The sequence below is a fragment of the Thunnus albacares genome, chromosome 3 (assembly GCF_914725855.1).
Source record: "Thunnus albacares chromosome 3, fThuAlb1.1, whole genome shotgun sequence".
Taxonomy (NCBI): Eukaryota; Metazoa; Chordata; class Actinopteri; order Scombriformes; family Scombridae; genus Thunnus; species Thunnus albacares.
Genome location: NC_058108.1, coordinates 20,709,311 through 20,730,279, shown reverse-complemented (window position 1 = coordinate 20,730,279; position 20,969 = coordinate 20,709,311). Strand labels below are relative to the sequence as shown.

At 38.0% G+C, this 20,969-nt stretch overlaps 1 protein-coding gene across 4 annotated transcripts in view; it reads right to left on the bottom strand.

The window, feature by feature from the left end:
- ctnna2 (catenin (cadherin-associated protein), alpha 2) overlaps positions 1-10,939 on the bottom strand; it is a 337,649-nt gene extending 326,710 nt beyond the window's left edge. The window contains exons 1-2 of one of the 4 annotated variants that reach the window (XM_044346939.1): positions 10,589-10,930; positions 9,577-9,650 (exon numbers count right to left, since the gene is read on the bottom strand). The gene's annotated coding sequence lies outside the window, so the exon portion shown is untranslated. Of the gene's footprint in view, positions 1-9,576; positions 9,651-10,588 lie in introns of all 4 variants that reach the window. The other 3 variants (XM_044346940.1, XM_044346941.1, XM_044346937.1) reach the window with 3 other exon arrangements.
- Positions 10,940-20,969: the final 10,030 nt, after the last annotated feature.

Here is a 20,969-nt window from a genome sequence, read left to right as displayed (position 1 = left end):
GAGCAGCCATCTGCTGTCTTGTAGCATGTACTGTATTTCAAACATGAATGTGAACATAAAAAATATGAACCACAGCTGTGTTGGGTGCCTTTTGGGAGGTAAGTTCAAATCATAGAAAAAGAAATGTCTGATCATTTTTAAATTAAACAAGTGCTATTATTATTTAATTTTTAAGTTAAACAAGTGCTACGCTGAGTTTATTATGTCCTCTCCAAATCAGCTTCATGATATGGCATAGGTATACAGAGCCCATAATAGAAGCCTGTAGCTGTAACTACAGAAGCCATATTTACAGAGTGAGGAAGAGATTGTATCTGCAAATTTTAGAGGCAGTGCAATTGCATACAAAGTCAATGGAAAGATGCAAGTACACACAAATTTGACAGGGACTGCGCAAATTGACCAGTTCCATCTTAGCTAAAAATTTGCACATATCCCAACAAGTCAGAGACTGAGCTAAACACAAACACACAGGCAAACTCCAACAGCCACGGTCGGTGCATCTGTTGCTAGTTAACTTACAGCTAACGTCTCTACAGTTGGAACATTGGCTGTTTAGGGCGAATAAACACAAAGAGTCCAGTAGTTACATTCGCACAAATAACACAAAGAGAAAATTCGCTTTACTACACCTAAAGAGATAGAAGCAAATGAGAGACTACATTCAATAAATGTCTTTCACGGATGTTTAACATGTCCCGGGCATGTCCTCATACCATGAGTGTCTTTAGCAGAGCCTAACATATTGTATTAGTGTACATTCTAGGGGTAGTGTGTGTTGGCTTAAGGAAAACAAAGGTGGAAAGATGATTATAAAAGAGCTTATTGGGGTCCAAGGTACCAATAAGCTAACTTTTCATTGGTCAGCATAGAGTCATCACTCCATGAGACACATAATACAACAGTCATAATTTCACAATTTCAGGCACAAGATAGGTTAATATTGTACATTTTCCTGAGATAGATTTAAGAATATAGAGCGAAACCATGGACACAACCTCTCAGCTGAGTGCACGCACACACACATTCATATAGAGCATGTGGGGGCGGGACTGATACAGACAGATAGTCACGTTTCTCTATCATCATGCTCACATTGTTTTGAAGCTTAGGCTAGCGGTTGTAAATGTACACACATAGCAAATCACAACTTGTTAATCAAAACTACTTTATTAGAATCAAAAAGGAATGTAATAAAATAGCTGGCTGGACTTAAATAAGAATCAAGTAAGTCTGGTGTCGTGCTCATTGACAGCTGTTTGCCCAGCTGAAGAAGCAACCGAGGCGATGCATTCAGATAGAAAGGGAGAACATAGAATATGAGAAGGTACATGACACAAACATATGTGGATAATTCCTGAGAAACTGGTTAAAGACACTGAAAAATGGATGCATTCATTGCACTGTGAGGCATTTCTAGGGAAAGCAGGAAGCAGCTGGCACATAGTAAGCCTTTAACACCCTAGTTTTTGATTTATTTATAGAAAAGATCTATCTTATCTTGACTCAATAGGTTCGTTTTAAATCGTACGAAACTTATGGATTTAACTTTTGAATAAAAAAAAAATAGCCATGAAAGAATATGTCTCCAGCCCCCCACTCCACACTTCTAGGCTAAGCCCCGGATGTCAAATTCTAGAATCGCCCCTGGTCAGCATATAGATTTTCTGTAAGAGGAGAGAAGAAAAGCAGTCACCTAACAATAGAAAAGTTAATGCACCAAGACAGAGCACACACACTGTGGGGGAGGGGCTGGGATAGTGCTTGGGGCCCATACTGGTCCCAGATGTAGCCTGTGGTGGGGGTGACGAGAGACAGAGTTTGGGAGAGACAAATGAGGCTTCGGGAGGACAGAACAACTCAGATAAAGAGAGACTTAAATGCGCTCTAGCAAGACTCTCTGCACAGATTTGTTTTTGATAGAATCACAACAATAAGGTGCCACAATAGAGGATAAAGACATAGCAGAAGTGCAGAGAAAATGTTCTACTACCAGGAGTGTGTTAACATGACCTCTCATAGCTAGAGATACAATGGCCGTGCAAGTGATGACCATGAATGTTTGCACACAAATTACGCACAGTTCACCAAACTGCATTGTTAGTGCCCATTCATTAATGCCTACATGCTACATCTACAAAATTCACCAAATGCCTCTTTCTATTGAAGTGAGACCTTGCTGTTGAGGCAGACATAAACTACTTTATGAGCTATGGTCTTGTCCACTTTTACACCGTGACTGACAATCTGCATCAACTCTTACTATCCTAATGGGTAAAATAAAAATCTATTTTGTAGTAAATGGGGATCAAGACAGGCACATTTTTCATATCACAATCACAATTATACCAGAATAATATTGAGTCCTGAGTAATTTACATACAATCTGAACTCATTAATATAGATTTACCATAATATCAATTTATTTAAAATACAATGTTAAGTATAACTTAAACATAGTATTTAAGCATAGTGAATATCCTGAAAAGGGCGTATTGGTGTTGAGGCAGACATTACAGCATTAATGTTACAGCAGCATTCATGACTTATTTTACTGTGATGTTTTACTTTGATGTTTTTACTGTTTCTACTTCGTCATTGTTACATTTGTCTACTTTTGTCTTTGATTGAGCCAAGTAAAAGAGGAATATCTGTTACATTGTGACGGACAATAAAGATTCTTGAATCTTTAATCTTGAATAAAATTAGTAAAACTAGTTTTGATTATGAAAGCTGACAATAACAAAGTCTCATCATACTGGACCACTAACAAACCCCAAAGCGAGTCCATGTCTCACCATGACTACCATACTTAAAAGGGACTTGGACATGACATTCCAACTTTAAAAAGACTCACAAAACAGTTCAGGCCATCCTCATCTGCATGAATAACATGAATTCTTAGTGAGGCATACCCACGTATAAAGGCAATGAACTAATCCACATCAGCTGGATAAATTCTGGGAATTAGCCAAGGTGCTTCTGCCTGAACTAGTGAACAAAGGCTGTGCTGACACTTCAGACAGTAAGAACTAATAGGGCCATCAACAAACAGACGAAAAATACTATTAACAATTCAATCTTGTCAAAATCAGTAACTTTTCCCCGGAGAGTATGACATCTGTGGGAGGCTGCAGAAGAATCATTAAAACAGTAGTGAAAAATCTTGGCAGTGGCAGTTCAGTTACAACATCTCACTGAGAAAAGGTGCTGTCTGCTCGCTGACAAATTTTACTCTTTCAATTCTGAACTCCTTCTGCTCTCTCTCTGTACATGTTTTCCACTGATAAGACTCGCACTTTATCCAAGGTAATTTCTCCCTTTAATTAAAGTTGTTATCAAAGAACAACTTTAATTTTGTAAAGGGAGGTTCTTGGTTTGCATGCTTTGCTATTTTAAAAGATTTCCAACAATAACTGATCAACAAGAATATCCAAGTTAAATAAGGAACTGCAGCTACTGCCATATGTCCTAAAGATCCTATTTTCCCTTAACATGACAAACAAATGTCCATGCCTCTACTATGTTAATTAATTAATAATAATAATTAATAATAAAGTGTTTAATATGATCAATTTAACCCTATATGACCGTCTATAATCATAAACCCTTGAACTGCAATTAGCCCAGACCTTAACCAAGTGGTTAAGGTTGCCTGACCTTAGCCATCTTAGTCCCATATCCTTATCTGATCCTAACTTTAACCTTGGTAACATAGGACCTAGGAAATATGTTGATGACAACAACATACTCTCGCCTTGCACTTTAAAAGAACAGCTTATAAAAAAGGGACATTTCTAAATAGGGGTAAACCAATTATCGGCCTGGCTGATTATCGGATCCGATATTCAGTATTTCTACAATTATCAGAATCTTTTTTTTTTTTTCTTCAATATTCACTACTTTGGCTCTGATGCAGCTGCCTCCCTCTGTCTGTAGTCACTACTCTGTGATCTCGGGCAATGTCCTCCCCACAGCACTATCTGACTGGTTATACATCATGCGTAATAGCCTATAATAGTGAAGGGTGTGCATGCTGCTGTACCACAGACGGCATAGAGAAACATCTGCAGGTTGCAGCAGCTCCAGCGAGTGAGCAGAGCTTTGTTTTCGAAGGTAAAGCAGCAGATATTGCTGAAGTTGCAATAAACATCACCATCCTCTATGCTGAAGTTTTAAACACCACAATCTAGTGATCTATTTCTATGATGACAAGCATGCCCAGTTTCCCAGTTACACTGCTGAAAATGCCCAAATTATACACTTTGTTGCAGTGATATAACGTAAGATAATGTTGAGTCTCGTAGAGCTTACTTGAATGCGATGGCGAATGTCAGTAAGTTCATTTGGTGAGCCATAATTTAGCCACCTGATTACAGCAAAAAAATTGATAGGCTATAATGACATTTCTTGCACGTCACTTACCAGAGCTGATCATACTCTAAGTCTCAACATATGACTAATAGCAACGTTACTGAAGTGTGTCCTGAAGCTGTCTTTGACTAGAGACTTTAGACATAATGAAACTGCATCTATGGCCTGTGTTAATCCATAAACGGACTGTATAGATGGTGTACAATTGTCAGAGTTGAATAGTCACTTCTATAGCTATTGTACATATTCAGCTATAGTAATCATTAGTAATGAAATAGCCTAGTTTTGAATGACAGGTTCCCTGCTATCACATGTTGTTAATATAACATTTAAACAGTGGTGGAGGAAGTACTCAGATCCTTTACTCAAGTAAAAGTATCAATACCATAATGTAAAAATACTCCATTACAAGTAAAAGTCCTGCATTTAAACCATACTTAAGTAAAAGTATAGAAGTATTATCACCTAAATGTACCTAAAGTGTTAAAGTAAAAGTACTTGTTTTGCATAAAATCGGGCTGTGACTGATAGTTTAAATAGATTTAACAAAGTACATTAATAGTACTGATAAATCAATGCATCAGCAGCATTTTTTTGTTGTAGCTGCTTGAGGTGGAGCTAGTTTGAACTGCTTTGTAAGGTTCAAGAGATAAATCTGAGGGTTCTTGAGATGATAGATTTGGAAGGAAAGAATAAGAAACATAGTTCTGCTACAAAAAAAGAATTTGGATTAATTTTTCAGAAGAATTTTTAATCTTTGCATTTTTGTGAAATATTGGAGAGTTTAACCCCGTTTAACCTTAAACAGTTATTTATTTGAAACCATGTGAGGGGAAATGTCTCTTTTGTGTAACTGCAAACAACTCAAAGACATCTGAAACATGACAAAGAGACACAAATACAGACTGATTTTGTGTGCTTGACGGTCCACAAGCAAAAAAAGGAACCACTGGTTTAATCTTTAACAATGTATTGTAATTTATGAACTCATAATTACGTTATTTTATGTGAAATTTTAATCCTAAAAGTAACTAGTAACTAAAGCTGTCAAATAAATGTAACAGAGTAGAAAGTACAATATTTCCCTGTGTGATGTAGTGGAATGGAAATATAAAGTAATATCAAATGAAAATACTAAAATTAAGTACAATTACCTTTAAATTGTACTTAAGTACAGCACTTGAGTATATGTACTTAGTTACTTTCCACCACTGCATTTATAATCGTATATGTATATCATTTTCAATATCAGTTATCGTTCTCCTTGATTACTAATAATAGGTATCGGCCCTGACAAAAACCATATCGGTCAACCCCTACTTTTAAAGTAAGAATAGTAACATTTGAACAGCTAGCTTTCTAAACACTCCCTGCAGATAAATATTTAATAAAACTAAATTTATATGCACAAACATGCCAAGAATAAGGTTTTCATGGCACAAAAAGGCCTGGGAAAGTCAACTTAAGTCACTACGGTATACAGTGAGGTAAGGGACTACATGGTTTCCACCCTTTCTCTGAATGTTATGAGTTCAGATGGGTAGATTTTATAGAGCTGCTGCGAATTGAATGTTTGCTTTACCTTCTCTACTTCTCTGGGGGTGTGAGACAAAATCTCTGGCCACCAAGAGTTTTTCTCATTTTATCCAGTTCAACCATCACATGAAACTGACCACCTTGTTTAGAGGTGCTGGCTACAGACCAAGCCATATTATATGACATAATTAACCAAACCATAAATAATGCAGTACAGACTAACTACAGGTAGCTACATGACAATAATCAAAGACATACAGAAGATCAAAATTCATGACATCACATCCTAAATGAACAAGTGAACCTCACATTCCAATTTGAATCCACTGCACAACACAAAATCTGCCAATTATCGGCATATGTTGGTCAAAAGGGCAAAATTTCTACAGCTATGAAGTGCTGTTAAAAATTTAGCTGTAACCTGAATAGCAGATCAGCAGCATAAGATATTAAATTTTGATTAAATTTTTCCACAGAAGTCAAGTTGTGATACAAAGGGGTACACGTACGTTTTTGCACACCCTACTTTTAATTTATTTATATTTTATTAACTTCATAAAAACAGACAGAATATCAGCCTGACTTCTAATGCCTTTCAATGCTTTGTGAGCAGAGTCTTGATGAAATGTTTTTCAACCACACCCATCCACACACTACAGAGTAATGGATGGATGGATGGATTGATTGATTTTTTTAATGATAGTCCCGTAGAGAATAAAGCGATGACAATATAAACTTAAACAGCCCTTCTGCTGAGCCTTGTGGGCGTGGTTGTGGCAGACTTACAGACATGAAAAGGATCTTAACAATATAACCTCATTCTTTCTAGCTGCACCAATCTGCTGCTGACACTATACTTTCAAGCATTGCTGGATCATCTATTTTATTGTCCCCCCTGAAACAATAAAGTGCTCTTTTCTTTTTTTCTTAATAGTCCAATGTGGATACATAAACAGTTAGGAAAACAGCAAATTAATCTAGTAAATGTAACTTATGACTACGTCACATGCTGTCCCACATAGAGACAAATAATACTATAAAAACACACAATATATTGCTTTAAAAAAAACATTATCAAAAACACACACTCAGAAAATGTTTGCTGTCGGTTCAGTGCAGTTCCCCAATGCAGCATAGGGTAATACAAACCCTGGGGTTAGGAGAGTTAAAATTGATGTGGTAGACAAGCGTGGCACAGCTATTGATTGTTCTGTGTTGTTTCTATCGCCTCATCTCTCATCTCTTAAACAGTATCAAACATTTGTGCAAGGGCTGGAGTGAAAGAAGGCCTAAGAGGAGAGGCAATCCTGTTCCAGTTAGCGAGGGTACCATGGCTACCTTAAAGCTCTGCTCTGTACAACAACAGGGGGGGTTCCACGGTGTTCAGCCAATATCGCTTCCTCTCCCAGGAGACGGGGAACACAATGCACTCCTGACTGCCATTGATTGCATAGTCTCACCCATGAATTATGGCTTTCCCTTATCCATGGTAACACAAACAGGCTTTATACTGAAAATGACATACAGTATCTGAACCCAGACATTCAGATCATTGCATACAGGTGGCTGTCAAACCCTGTAATCTAGTAATCTGAAATGGAGAATGAGGAATAAGAGATGTGCTACACAGTGTATGAACTGAAAACTGGAAAAAATTGTCTCAAAACGAGCTAATTTTACAGTCAGTGAAGAAAGTGGGTATTCACATTTTCAGTCAGGCTAACAACAATATGCACAAAGCTCAATAAGTGAATGTAGTGTACTATAAAATGACAGAAAAATTATCCTAAAGCTTAAACAAATAAGCTTTGCATAAAAGATGGTCTTAAGCAGATGGTTAGACAGCGATACACATATGTAGTTATTTCCCAAAGGGCAGAAGAGTCTGTCCATGCTTGGCAGCCTGGAATCACAGCTCTTGCCTTGTCTTTGTCTATTCAAAATTTGCCATATGATATTTGTAGTGTATAGTGTTTTTAATCAAGCAAAATTACAAAGATAAAATTTCTCACTTATCAGGTTACTTTTTCTGCTAAGTCAAAGATGGGAAATAGGGGAAAAATAATGAGTAATGTTGTCATAATCTATTAATCAATTAGACAATCAACAGAAAATTGAGTAACAACAATTTTGATAATTAATTAATTCTATAAGTCCTTTTACAAGCAAAAATGCCAAAAAAAATAGCTTGTGTCAGCTCCTCAAATGTGATTTTTTTTTTATTTCCCCCCTTGTATTTAATTGTAAATTGAATATCTATTAACATTTTTTAGACTAAATGATTGATCTATTACTGATCGACAGATTAATCAAATGTAAAAAAATAACCATTAGTTGCAGCCTTAAACAGAACTTTTTTCGTTGTATAGTGATGGATGTTGAGTGATATTACTGCATAGCTGTTTTTGCACATATGAACTCATGTCAGACGTGTTGTCACCTACTGGAAACACTCCAATTAGTTTAGGCGAGGGGTGCAGGAGGCAGGACATGACGCAAAAAGTACGCCGCGGCTGTAATTCAGCGTTTCTAAGCTTTTCATCAGAAATAAAACGCCGTTTATTTCACAAGAAATCACAGGAATTCCTCTCTCCCATTAGCACTAGCTTCACAGCAGATCGTTCAGGCACAGTAAAAACAATGCAGCTTAGGTGACCCGCTGCGTTTATCCAGCACCAGTCACATGTGTAAAATAGTGGCTGTGGATGAGAGGGCTGCAGTTGACTGCTGGAAGTTAAAGACGTTCTATTTAAGTTTATGTTCTGCTTGTTCAACAGTTGTTTGATAAATTGCCCATACCATCTCCCTTACTGCCGGATTTTGTTGCACTTTCGGCAGTGAGCAGCTGTAGCCCACTCACTTGCTGTGAATTCTCCAGAGAATCCACCACTGTATTCACACATAGGCTCAATCGGACATAACACTGACTTTGAACTAGAGAACTGGCAGGGGAAAGTCTGTTTAATGTTCAGTCTGACAGATTCAGACATTTGCATTCACACATAAGGCTCCTGCGGGTAATGTCTGGAAAATTTCAGGATTGCAGTGCATGTGTGAAAGGGGCTTATGACTGAAAGCAAATAACATCTGTTGTTGTCTTGGGGGAGCTCACCCATATTATATTTCTTTGTGATTGCTTTACTCTAAATTCTTCACTAAAACTCAAGTGCCCAAAGATGCAGCACGCAAGACAACAAGATAAGATCATATTTTTTCCACTAAAATGATTTTGTCTCATCTGTTGCAAGCTGTGCATTCTGCCTAATGAAAGGACAAGGGAAACATATGGAGCAAAAGACAAGACAACCACACAGCCCATGCCAGTGAAGTCTGAACATGCCCCCCTGCCAATCAAAAGTTCAGATTCTAAATACAGCCACTATGTGACCCCTACAGGCCTCTGGGATTACATATCTCCAGTTACAAGAAGGGAGTGTGGCAAACTGCACTGGGTCACAAGCGCTTTGGTCTGACTCCTGCTGTAGAGTATGCAGAGTAGACTGAATGATGCATGTATGTAAACAAGCCCACTTAGTCCACTACAACACACAGGAACTGTATTGATTATTTACAATTCTGCAGCAGCTAATGAATAAGGGGAACATGTTAATCATGAGCCAAATGAACCAAGAGTAAGCTGCAGAGTATAATATACAAGACACTCACCTAGGCTATGAATGAACAACCGGCCAGGCTTTGGCTGATTATGTTCACTCTGAATCCACTTCTTTTTTTTTCTTCTTTTTTTGCCGTGATGGCGCAGTAGATGTAATTGTTAAGCTTGAGTTGCTGTGTTTTTTACGCAGCCTGCCAGTTTACTTAAACTAATTACACTCATTGTTAAACGACCTAATAGATACTTTACTATAAAGTAACGTTGCACTTACAGGGTGAGGCAAGACAGTGCTGTGTACTTCGCTATTAAAAAAAAACAAGTTGAGCAAGAAGATGTAATTACGAATCCCTAATCATTAGCGGAAGAATAATAATATAGTCAACGTGTAATTCAATGGCAGTAGAAAACGAAAGGGGAGTTTACTTAAACCGCTCGTGAGAATGACAATTAAACAAAGAAGCAAAATTACCACACAAAGAGATTTAAGAGCGCTGCAAATATGCGAAGAGACGGCGCTTGGCGGTCCTTACATCAGTGAAGACGTTTCAGCTTTACTACCGAGCCCATGAATGTTTGAACAGCCGTTAATGCAGATGTGTTACGGTTATTTTTACTAGCATAGAAGTGGCCGGTGTCAGTTAGCTTAGCCTCTAAACTAGCATAGCAGCCTAGCTTGTCTCTGCCCGAGAGGCTCGCGTTAAGTCGGTCGGGGCAGGCTTTCAGCACCGGGCTCACTGGATAGCAGGGCTCGGTGTGCGGTTAACATAACGTTAGCAAAGTGGGCGACACTGAGATTTTAGCTATCAAGAGTAGCCCTGCTCAGAAAATAAACGCTGTGGACGCCTGTTGTGGTGAAATGACTGTAAAGTGTTTCGCTGAATAGATTTATTTATTTTAAGCTAAAGCACAATGATGAATGAAAAGCCGGACCTCGCCTAAGCTAATGTTAGCAGCACAGCGGTGTAAGTCAGTGCAGCAAGTGTAAATGCTACCAGGCTGCTAGCAAAAAACACATCACCCAGATGGCAAACCACAGCATCCAACTAAACTAACGTTACGCACCTTTAAACCGTTGGAGTTGACACCTCTTGCAGGTCCACAAAGTGTGTGTTGAGCGCTTGGCTTAACTGTGTATTCCCCAAAAAAATGGTGTCCCTCCTCTTTAGTTAACCCACAGCGAACAGTGAAAATCGACTCAGTCCGGACGCTTTCCTCAATCCTGTGGTGCTGAATCTGAGGCTACACGCTTTTCTGTCGGTGTCTCGGAAATGCCTCCTCCTCCTCCTCCTCCCACAGTTCCCCCTGCGAAATAATGACCCCTCCCAGCGCTCCAACCACAACAACAGAGTAAGCAGGTGCAGACGATGGTGCGCTAGTGACGGGGAAGCCTTGCGATATAGTGGGCTGTGTGGTAGATGCCAGGGTTGTCAAATCAGAGCGTCTCCGGCGTTTGACGCATGCGTGATTCCCGGTCGGAGGATGCGCTCTGTCAGTGAACACATTGTAGGGAGGATTTCTGAGCTTTGCCATATTTCTTTGCAGGGTGCCTGCCAATTTCAGCTATAGTAATAGTAATATAAATATAGTATAGCTAATATCTGTCTTACAAAGACAGAATATTACAGCAAAACTACGGTCACGAAGACTGTATTTGCTGTAGAGATAAAACTAGGTTTATTTAGCCAAGTATGAAAAGGAGAGAATATAAAGTTACAACTGAATATCACAGACGTGACTGGTGCAAATTTGATATGCCTTTTATTTGGTATGAGGTGGACCAACACTGGATGTTGATACATAAAGTGGTGGTGTTTTTGTTTGTGTTCAATATTATTGCATAAAAATAGCGAAATAAAAAGAACCCTTGGTAAAAGTATTTTTAACGATATAAGAATCTGATTTTAAAAATCAAATCATAATGTCCTCTTTGGAGTCAGTGCGTTCTGTGCAATTGAAAAGAAGTCTATCACTGAAAAAACTACTGAGACAATCATTTTCTCTCCTGCATACCTACTAAATTTTGTCAAGTTCCTTCAGTCACTGATATTGTAACAAATAAAAGCAACATTTATCAGTTTAAGCAACTGAGTAAAAGCCCCAGTTAAACACTTTTAAATTGGGTTTGGGGTGCTATGGTCTATTTTGACACAAATCATCAAGTAAGTTAATCCTTTTTCAAAAGCATGCAGCAAGATTTATTTTCTTCATCTCTTCAACTGTACCCTTCATTGTTTACAAGTTGAACACGGTTTCTTTAACTGGATCACATTCTAATAATATTTATCACATTTATTATCCCAAAAGTTTACAAGGAAAATACATAATAAGTGTCATTATTTTAAAAAAGAAAGGAGTAAAAAGTCATGAGCATGAGAGGCTTTCTGCCAACAGGCCTTTCTGACAGCAGACATTTACTTGGGTATGGGTGAAAGCACAAACAAGCAACATTAATGGCAAATGCTTTCTCAGCAACTTCTGCAGTCATAGTAGCAAACAAACTGTAGTATTAAGGGACAGAAAAGGTATTGGTTTAGCTGGCAACACCACTCAGCATGTCATTACATGTGTTACATTCTCTATATCTAGTCCAGAAGTGTTGGAACAGCTTGTCAGGAGTCATGATAAATCTGATTCATCTGATGGAACAGTAGCATTTATCTCTTGAGAGTGGGGTGGGATTGCTCTAAAACAGTGTCTTCAGACTGTAGACAGGTTCAGGCTGGAAATTTTGTTAGCTGTCAGGTCTGGACTGAATGAATATGTCAGCAGACACATTTGACTTTGACTATAAGCCATGGCAATGTGACAGCAAGTCTGAAACTGAAGCAGCTAAATGCGAATTCAGCCTTCATTCAATTTATTATTTACAGTTGTGCCTCCTTTGCTTTTATATGTCAAAATGTTGCCTGTGCCTAATGCAAGGGTCAAAACAAAGAACTTGACATGAGCCTGATGGGTAAGGGATTACCTACTCTTTCTATTCTTCCTGAGAAACACAAGGAAAAGTTAATAATCGAGGTAATATAACTTACTCCACAATACTATTGCAAACAGATCCCTAAGAATTCTACAAATTAAAATAAATAAACTCCATATCAAGTTAAATATATCCATTAACTGTAACTAAACCTACTTGCCCATCATTTAATCAAGCCCACAGTTTCACAGTCACTCAATTAGGCTAATGTGCTTTGTTGCTTTTACTTTTAGGCATTGTTGTGAATGTGAAAACAATGATACTGCAGGAATAATAATGGTTCTTCTCTGAGCCAAAATACGCCTCTACGCACGACTTAATTAGCTGCAGAGAAAGCCTTTCAAACACACAAGTAAGTGATGAGGCAATCCTGAGAAAGACGAGTGCACAGCTGCTGTTGTTTGAGGTGTGAGACAATGCAGGTCACTGGACAAGAACAGCAGGTAAACAGCTCCTACCCTGTCAGATCAAACAGCAGAATACAGCTACAAGGTCTTTCTACTCTACAGAACAATAAAACTCAGACATCTACATACTTACCATAAACATGTTTGTTTTTTATTACCTACACTTATAAAACACGACTTAGTCAGTGAAGCAGAAAACAAGTGTGAGTTCTCTTCTCTGTGATAAAACCAACTGTGAGGAAAGAGAAATTACACCAGGTAATTATTGCCCCTTTTGCACCACTGATCACAGACTTGCTAAATACTCCTACAAACATTAGAATGATTTTATATGAAGGAATTAACAGTATTTATTGACTGGAGGCATTTCTTATAACCACAAAGAAAGTTCTAAAATTACATTACTTGTTTTGTAACCTTTGTTAGGTCTGTGTTTTGCATCACTTCCTATATAAGCATATAAAAGAATGTACCATGAATGCTGTCATATGTACAAGTTTCACTTGAACCAGACGAACCAACCTTCCTCCCATCTAGCTGCAGATACAGTTCTTGCAGTCATCTTATACCACCACAAGCTGTTTCAGGAACATTACAACCTATACTTAGAAAAACACAATTGCACCAAATTAATACATTAACCTACACATGTCCATCCATCCTTCAGCTTTCCACTGCTCATCTGGGTCTGGGTCACAGTGGCAGCAGGCTGTGCAAGGTAGTCTGCTGTATCCTCTAGCTCTTCCTGAGGGATCCCAAGGTTTTATACAGTATGTCAGTGGGGATATGTCATAAATCCTGCATGTTCTGGGTCTGCCCCAGGATTTTCTCCTAATTGGGCATGCCCAGAATATGTCTACAGGGAAGTATCCTAATCAGATGTCCGAATAACCTCAATTGGGCCATTTTAATGAGAAAGAGGTACAGGTCAGCTTCATATCTGAGCTGCTCACCCTGTCCCTAAGGGTGAGCCTAGATGCACTATGAAGGAAACTCATTTCGGCCACTGCCCTGAGCTCAAGACCATAAGTGATGTTTGGATTGATATAATCATGAAGTTTGCCTTTAGGCTCAGCTCCCTCCTCACCTTGATTTTCCAGTACAGGGCCTGCATGACCATAGATGCTGAACCAGCCTGCCTGTCAATCTCCTGCTCCATCTTTACCTCACTTCTGTACAAGACCCTGTAATACTTGAATTCACCTCACTACCAACCCCATGACACCATGCTGTTTATGTCTCCGTTCTGAAAAGTGGAGGCTTGGTGAATGGGTCTTAAGGAGAAACTCTTAACTAGAATTTTTTACTGCTAGTTCTTTTGTAAATATTGCCCCTGGGCTTTAGAGCACAGAGCACTGATTCAAGGCTAAAGAAGAAAATAGTATTGCTGAAATCACAAGAGCATTTCATAGTACTGTATACATGACCTGTGAGTAAATGGTCATGTGTCAAATGTTTAAGCATGCTGTAAGCCCTTATAATATAATAAACTGTAATAGACCTAACCAGGGCCAATTGGCATGATATGAAGAGACACCTACTATAAATGATTTAAAAGATTTTCCTCCTTACAGAAATGCATAAATGTAATTTATCCATGATACATGACGACTTAAAGACTTTCTCACCCTTTATACAGTACATTATCACCATATTCCTATTAAAACCACCTAATGAAACCATTATATGGAGCTACTTATTAATACAGTATATTTACAATCACTATAATAATCACTTAATTGTGGTAGAGAACCCTATTAATTACTCCTACATATATCACTATATCAGCTCACAGGACAGGCTTAAAGAGGAGACACATTACGTTATTTTCAGGCTTAGTCTGTTGAACTTCAGGACAGTTACAGAGTCTGAAATGAGTAGGTAATCACTGAAAGCCAGAAGTTATGTCTTCCAAGGAAATTAGATTACACGGCGTTCCTGCCAACATATTAGGTCAGTAAGACACTGCTGAATTAGATGGACCTTTGATGCTATGCAGCTGTGGCAGATGAACTCTTGCTAAGCATTAACACGCTTGGAGTGAAACAGTCACATTAACAATACAACAACACTATCTCCAATTCAAGATTACATGAAAGAGGCATAGACTTTTTAAAGTGGAGACTTTAACTTTTTGTTAAAAGCAAAAAATGAAACCAGGGCAGTCTGAAAGTGATGGTCACTAATGGTGAATCATTTTTTCCATGAGTTAACATTGTGATAACCAGTTGTGTGCATTGTCTTTAGCCCCAACATTTCTTTGTTCTCCTGGGAGAAGAAAAGACCATGCAGGAACAGCAGCCCATTGTCTCCCATCTGCTTGTGTTTTAAGTGCATGGCAGCAACCCAGTACAACACGTTATCAAGTCAGATAGGGGACCGTGACTATGGAGTTACTGTAGAGTTGTCTCACAGCATATCCTAGCCTTTTACTAACTGGTTCATTGGCTTGATCCATCTGGAGCAAGGCTACACTGGGAATAAACCTATCTTTGAGTTTGAGGAGTTGTCAACTACTTTATTATATTTAGATCAAGGCAAGCACTATAAAGCAGTACATGATGACAAGCTCACACAACTCCACACCAAGATTTCCTGTGGGATTTTAACATACAGCTGCTCATCCAGTGTGTATGCACTATGCTATATGTGTATGTATACACATATGCCCAAATAACAAGTCTTATCCATACGCTTGGCTTACATAAAACCCCATCTGTTTAAAACACAAATTCACATTGCACCTCAGTGTCCAGCTGGGCCCTCCCCTCCACCCAGAGGCCAGGCACTCCAGGGACTGCAATCAGAAAATGTCCCTGGACTGGGTTCTACTGCTCTCTTAACATAATGAGGTCACTACACCCAGCCCACTGTACTTTGGGACAGAATAATAAAATTTTGTAGTCTCTTGGCTCACTAAACCCCAAGCTTTATCCTATGAGTCAAACACATGAGAATGCAGTGAACAGGAAAGAGGGGATGGAGCTGCAGAAGTTAATATTCTCATGAGGAGAATAGCCTTGTTTTTCCTTTTTTGTTTTATTAATCCCTCTTTTGTGACATGAGGGTCATTCACATCTGTTGTGAACAGAACAGCAGTCAAGAGCCATTTCATTTTCAAATGCCAGAGTCATGAATGAGCATGGACAGAGTAAGTCTGAATGAGCTTTGCAGCCACCTTTTTGACTCTGTAAGCCGGGTCAGAAGAGTGTCAAAAACATTGTCTCTACTAGTAATAATGAGAAAACCATTTAAAGGTAGGTCACATAATTGTAGCATTTAAATAACATTTATTTAAAAAGTAAAAGCTATAAGCATTTTTTATGCATTACGACTTAACCAGTTACTTAAGCAGTACAATTATCTTACAAAGGCAGCTCAAAGATATATTTTACAATGCGGGATCCTTCATGCCGCCTTAAAAAGGAAGAACACCTCACTTTTCAATGTTGCTGCAAACACACAATGTCACAATTGTTACAAGAAGAATTAATCTCGTCTGAGAAATCTATGTGTTCTTAAATTTGAGATCAAATTAAATGATATGGCTGGAAATTTTTAAAATATTTTTCTTATTGTCAACAAATCTCCTGTGCAGAGCCAAACCAACAATGAACTCATCCTACTTGCAAGTATTGTGTGTGTATCCAAAGTCTGACATGTCTTATTCCTCTGTGCCATAAACCCCTGTTGTTGTCCAAAAACTATTGGAATACGTCAATGAGTCACACCGTTGCACTGGGTGACATGTTCCTTTGCCCCAAAGACTACAGTTATGGTAGTTTGTTTAGCTCCAAAGACTAATAACAACGATCACATTTTCAGTCTTAGAAGAGTAGTTTTGTGTAAGGCAGACACCACAGTGCATGCACAGGAGCACAATTCCGTTTACAGAGCTTTGCTAAGTCATTGTGCTACATATTGACTTTGTGCTACATTATTCATTTCTCAGAGAACTTCAGTACAAAGTCAAGAGCTAGCAAAGCTCTGTAAACAGTAGTTTTTGGATGGAGGTCTACGGCACAGTGGAATAAGATATATCAGGCTTTGGATACACACACAATACTTGTAAGTAGGATCACTTCATTGTTGTTTTGGCTCTGTACATGAGATTTGCTGACAATAAGAAAAATAAGAATAAGAAAAAAAGATCATCAAAATGCACTGTCACAACCAGTCATGAGTATCATAGCACTTCACAGACTGTATGTCCATTTTAGGGTATCCCAGCTAAACTCATATTCTTTGTCTGTACCATAAAGGCTGTTCAGTAAATCCGGACCAGGATTTGCCTTTTGATAGTTTTATGAGCCAAGACAAGTTTTCCTTCTGTTGACTGTAGTCCTGGAAGAGACTTGTCTTCATTATTGCTAACTTGTTCTGGCATCTTTTCATCCAGTGCGATATAATCAAAGTAGCAATCACCATATCATTTCTTTTGACTCTATTCTCTTCATCGTGCTCGTTATCATTATCCTCACATCAACACAAATGTACTCACTTGGTGTGGGGGTATTATTCAAACTGTTCACCCTCTATCTAAATAGATTTGAGAGGGGGAGAAAAATCTTGTTCAATGTGACAATCAGATATGCTATCTAAAAACGGGTTGTGTCAGATTGCCTTTCAAATGCGGAGCACAAGATTGAGAATGATTACATTTAAATGAGCACCCCACTTTACATGATGATTTTTGTGAGGATACGCTCACAATTACTTTAGCGATTTCAATCAGGGAGACTAAAAATAGGAGAATTCTTTTGGAGTTAAACATCTTATTGGAAATGACGTCTAAGCTTGTTGCCTTGTTAACCCGATCAGGGCCTGATCTGCTGGTTTGGAAACCTTCCCACACATTGGTTGGTTTTCTTGCAGAACCTTTGATATGTGACAAGGAGAAGTATTCCTTAGTAGTTAAACATAATGTGTTCTATTTTTTGCTGTTAGCCTCTGTAGCATCCCGGGTCATGAATTAAAGATTGTTCATGATTTAATACATGAGATGAAATTAATCATTTAGACTCCTGTCAGACATGATATATTATTGGGTAGGATTTAATGGCTATCTTTAATCCTTTGGAGAGTGTGTGAAATTATTTTGTAGTAAATGTTCCGAGGTCCATGGATCATGAATGAGTCGAATATTTACTGCAACAATACACCATTACCTTCCTTCACTGCTTACATCACTCTTTGGCTGTTGACAATAACATCATGGCAAACACTACATTATCTATGTAATATGTTTTTTACCTCTCATGTTGCTGCTGAAATACTCATCTGCTGAGGGTCAGCATGCTCAAGGGCATGGTTGTATAATGTGTGAATGTGCATATATTCATAATTTTGAGGGCTGAAATATAAGCATATAATAATGTTAGATCTTTTTTTTTAACTTACTTTACTGTGCCTCTCCGCCAATCCAATAAAATGCTTGAAGGGACAGTTTCTACTCCAGTAAAAAAGCAGTTATGTTTGTGAAACTCACTGTGGATTATTATGCACTCAGGGAGGAGGTGGCATATTTGTGATCATGTTGCCATTTCCCCGTAGCCCAGCGGCTTGCTTTGTTAGCATCCAAGGTTGTTAGGAGTGTGCTGACTAGATAAGCTTGTGTGGCATCTCACAGTGATGCGCACATTACAATGGGATTTAATGTGAGAATGAAAAAGCGTCTGCCTGTCATTTTGTCTGTCTGCGTGTTTGTGAATACAAAGCTTCAATCCCAAACATAACCCTCAGAGAACCCAGTTATGCCAATTTATACAAGAATATATTGTGAATTTCAAGACAGGATAGGAACGTTCTGGTAGCAATTCAGAAAATAATTTTACAGACAGGTAGTATAAACCAAAGCATTTCATGAGGTGAGCAGGGTTTAACTTATAAATCTGAAAGCGACCTTCATACAGTATATTCAGGCATGTCTTATCTTCGAGCCAAATGAGCTGAAGGGTTGTCAATTAGTGGCACTGCAGTACAGGTTCCTTTGTAAGTTCTGTACCAGTAAACAACCTTCAAGGGAGGTTCCCAGCTCTCTTTAGCATTTCTGTTTCACTTCAGCACATCTGTAAGCGCCCTATGAATGAAAAAATATCCCCTTTAAAGCAAAATACATGCATTATTATGTATAATTTTCTACCAGTCTTATCAAATAAAATTCATGTATTCATTAATGTAAAAAATAAGCTTAGTAACGAATTCTTTATGTTCTTTCTGTTGTGATATTGCATACAAATGGTCACATCAAGTGAACAAAGTGCTTTACAGAGACATAACGACCAGATAAAAACACAAACATAATTATGAAAATCAATAAGTACATTCATAAAAGCATAAGAATCAATAATTTTGGACAATGTTATGAAAACACAACAGGCTTATTGCACCAGTCAATAATAAAAAGAGTGTGACCAGTCTGCATGATGATAATTAGAAGGCTAAAGAATGATTTGATTAAACACCCTGTTGGCAAGTACTGTATATAGTATATAGTATTTATTTAAAGTGAAATAGCTCTATTCTGTTCAACAGCCTGCAGCATTTGTTTTTATTGTACATCACCAATACTTTTTTATAATGACTGAAACAGGGTCTCTGCACTGGGTTTCACTGTCATACATCTGCAGTCATGATGATCAGTTTGTTTACATTATTGTCTCTGTTTTGGATGTTCACCCTAGCATTCATATGTGTGTGTATATTCTGTAAGATCTGTTTGTCTTCCATGTTGTTATCAATGTTTAATGATTTTTTTCTCCTCAGCAACAACCTGCTCAGGAGCGTGATCCCTGTAGAAAGTAACATTAGGAGTTGTGGTCCTCTAAACAGATAAGAGGGCATCAGTGTAAGAAACACAGTGGTGTGAAAGGTCATTGAAGTCTATAAATTTAAATTTAATCATCACTTTCACTGCAAGTCTCATCATCACATTACATACAGTGCAAACACATGTTTTTATGAAGCCGCCGATTCAAACACACATGCAGAGCTGCTGTAGCATGAATGATTCATGTTTTGTCATTGCTCCAGTTCCCTGAAAAGCTGCATGATGATGTCATACAGGATCTTTCACAGACAGAAAACCCCTCCAAAGAACTGGAGACCCTTAGAGCCCACAGAAGAAGATGAGATGCACTTTGTACTTGAAAATGTTAATGACCTTTCTTGAGAAAGGCAAGAACAACCATAGTACAAACTAACTTGGTTCCTCAAAGCTGTTGGTAACTAGAGAACATTGCAGAGCACAATGAATGAAGGACTGAAGGAAAAAGGGACAGTAAAAGACAAAGAGGCATCAATTATTCATACTTCCTGCGTATGTGTTTGGAGGATGCGACAGTATATTCAAAATAGAAATAAGCCTTAGCAAATGTTGGGCGTTTCTAGGCACAGATTTATTTCCACAGAGAGTTTTTTTTCACTTCTCAGACTTAAAATTCATCCTACAGTACTTTCAGTAAATGTACCAACAAGGCCTTAAGGGGAGGGGGTTGTAATTACCTCTCTGGCTTTTGTCCAGGAAATACAGCTAATTTTCATTGTGGAAGCCTTAAAATAGGAGGAAAGACAGAATTGTCTCCATTTAATCAATACACAGCAGAACACAAGCATTTGTCCATTTTACTTACATAAGGAAATCATAGGCTACAAATATGCCTCAACTAAATATAAATAAAACTCTAAATATATGTGTAACACTACATTGCTAAAGTTTCAGTGTAAGATAGTGTTGATTTATATACGCTAATGATAAATTGCTCTCAGTGTTGTGTATGTGAATGCAAGTTTCAGTGTGTTGAAATGAAAAATACACATGTTTACTGATGTCACTAAACATCTGCTTCTTTTTGCAATTTGTGTCCTGCAATGCACGACCCGCCTTCAGTGCAGATTTTGTATACCATTCATCATAACATTACTGGCAATAGTTATTTCATGTTATTAAACCTGATTCCATATAACTGTGAAATTTGTTTGAGTTTTTCTTATAACAATATACTACACTTTACATTAAAATAATCTATACATTAGCAATTGTTTTGCTTCTTCTACAAAT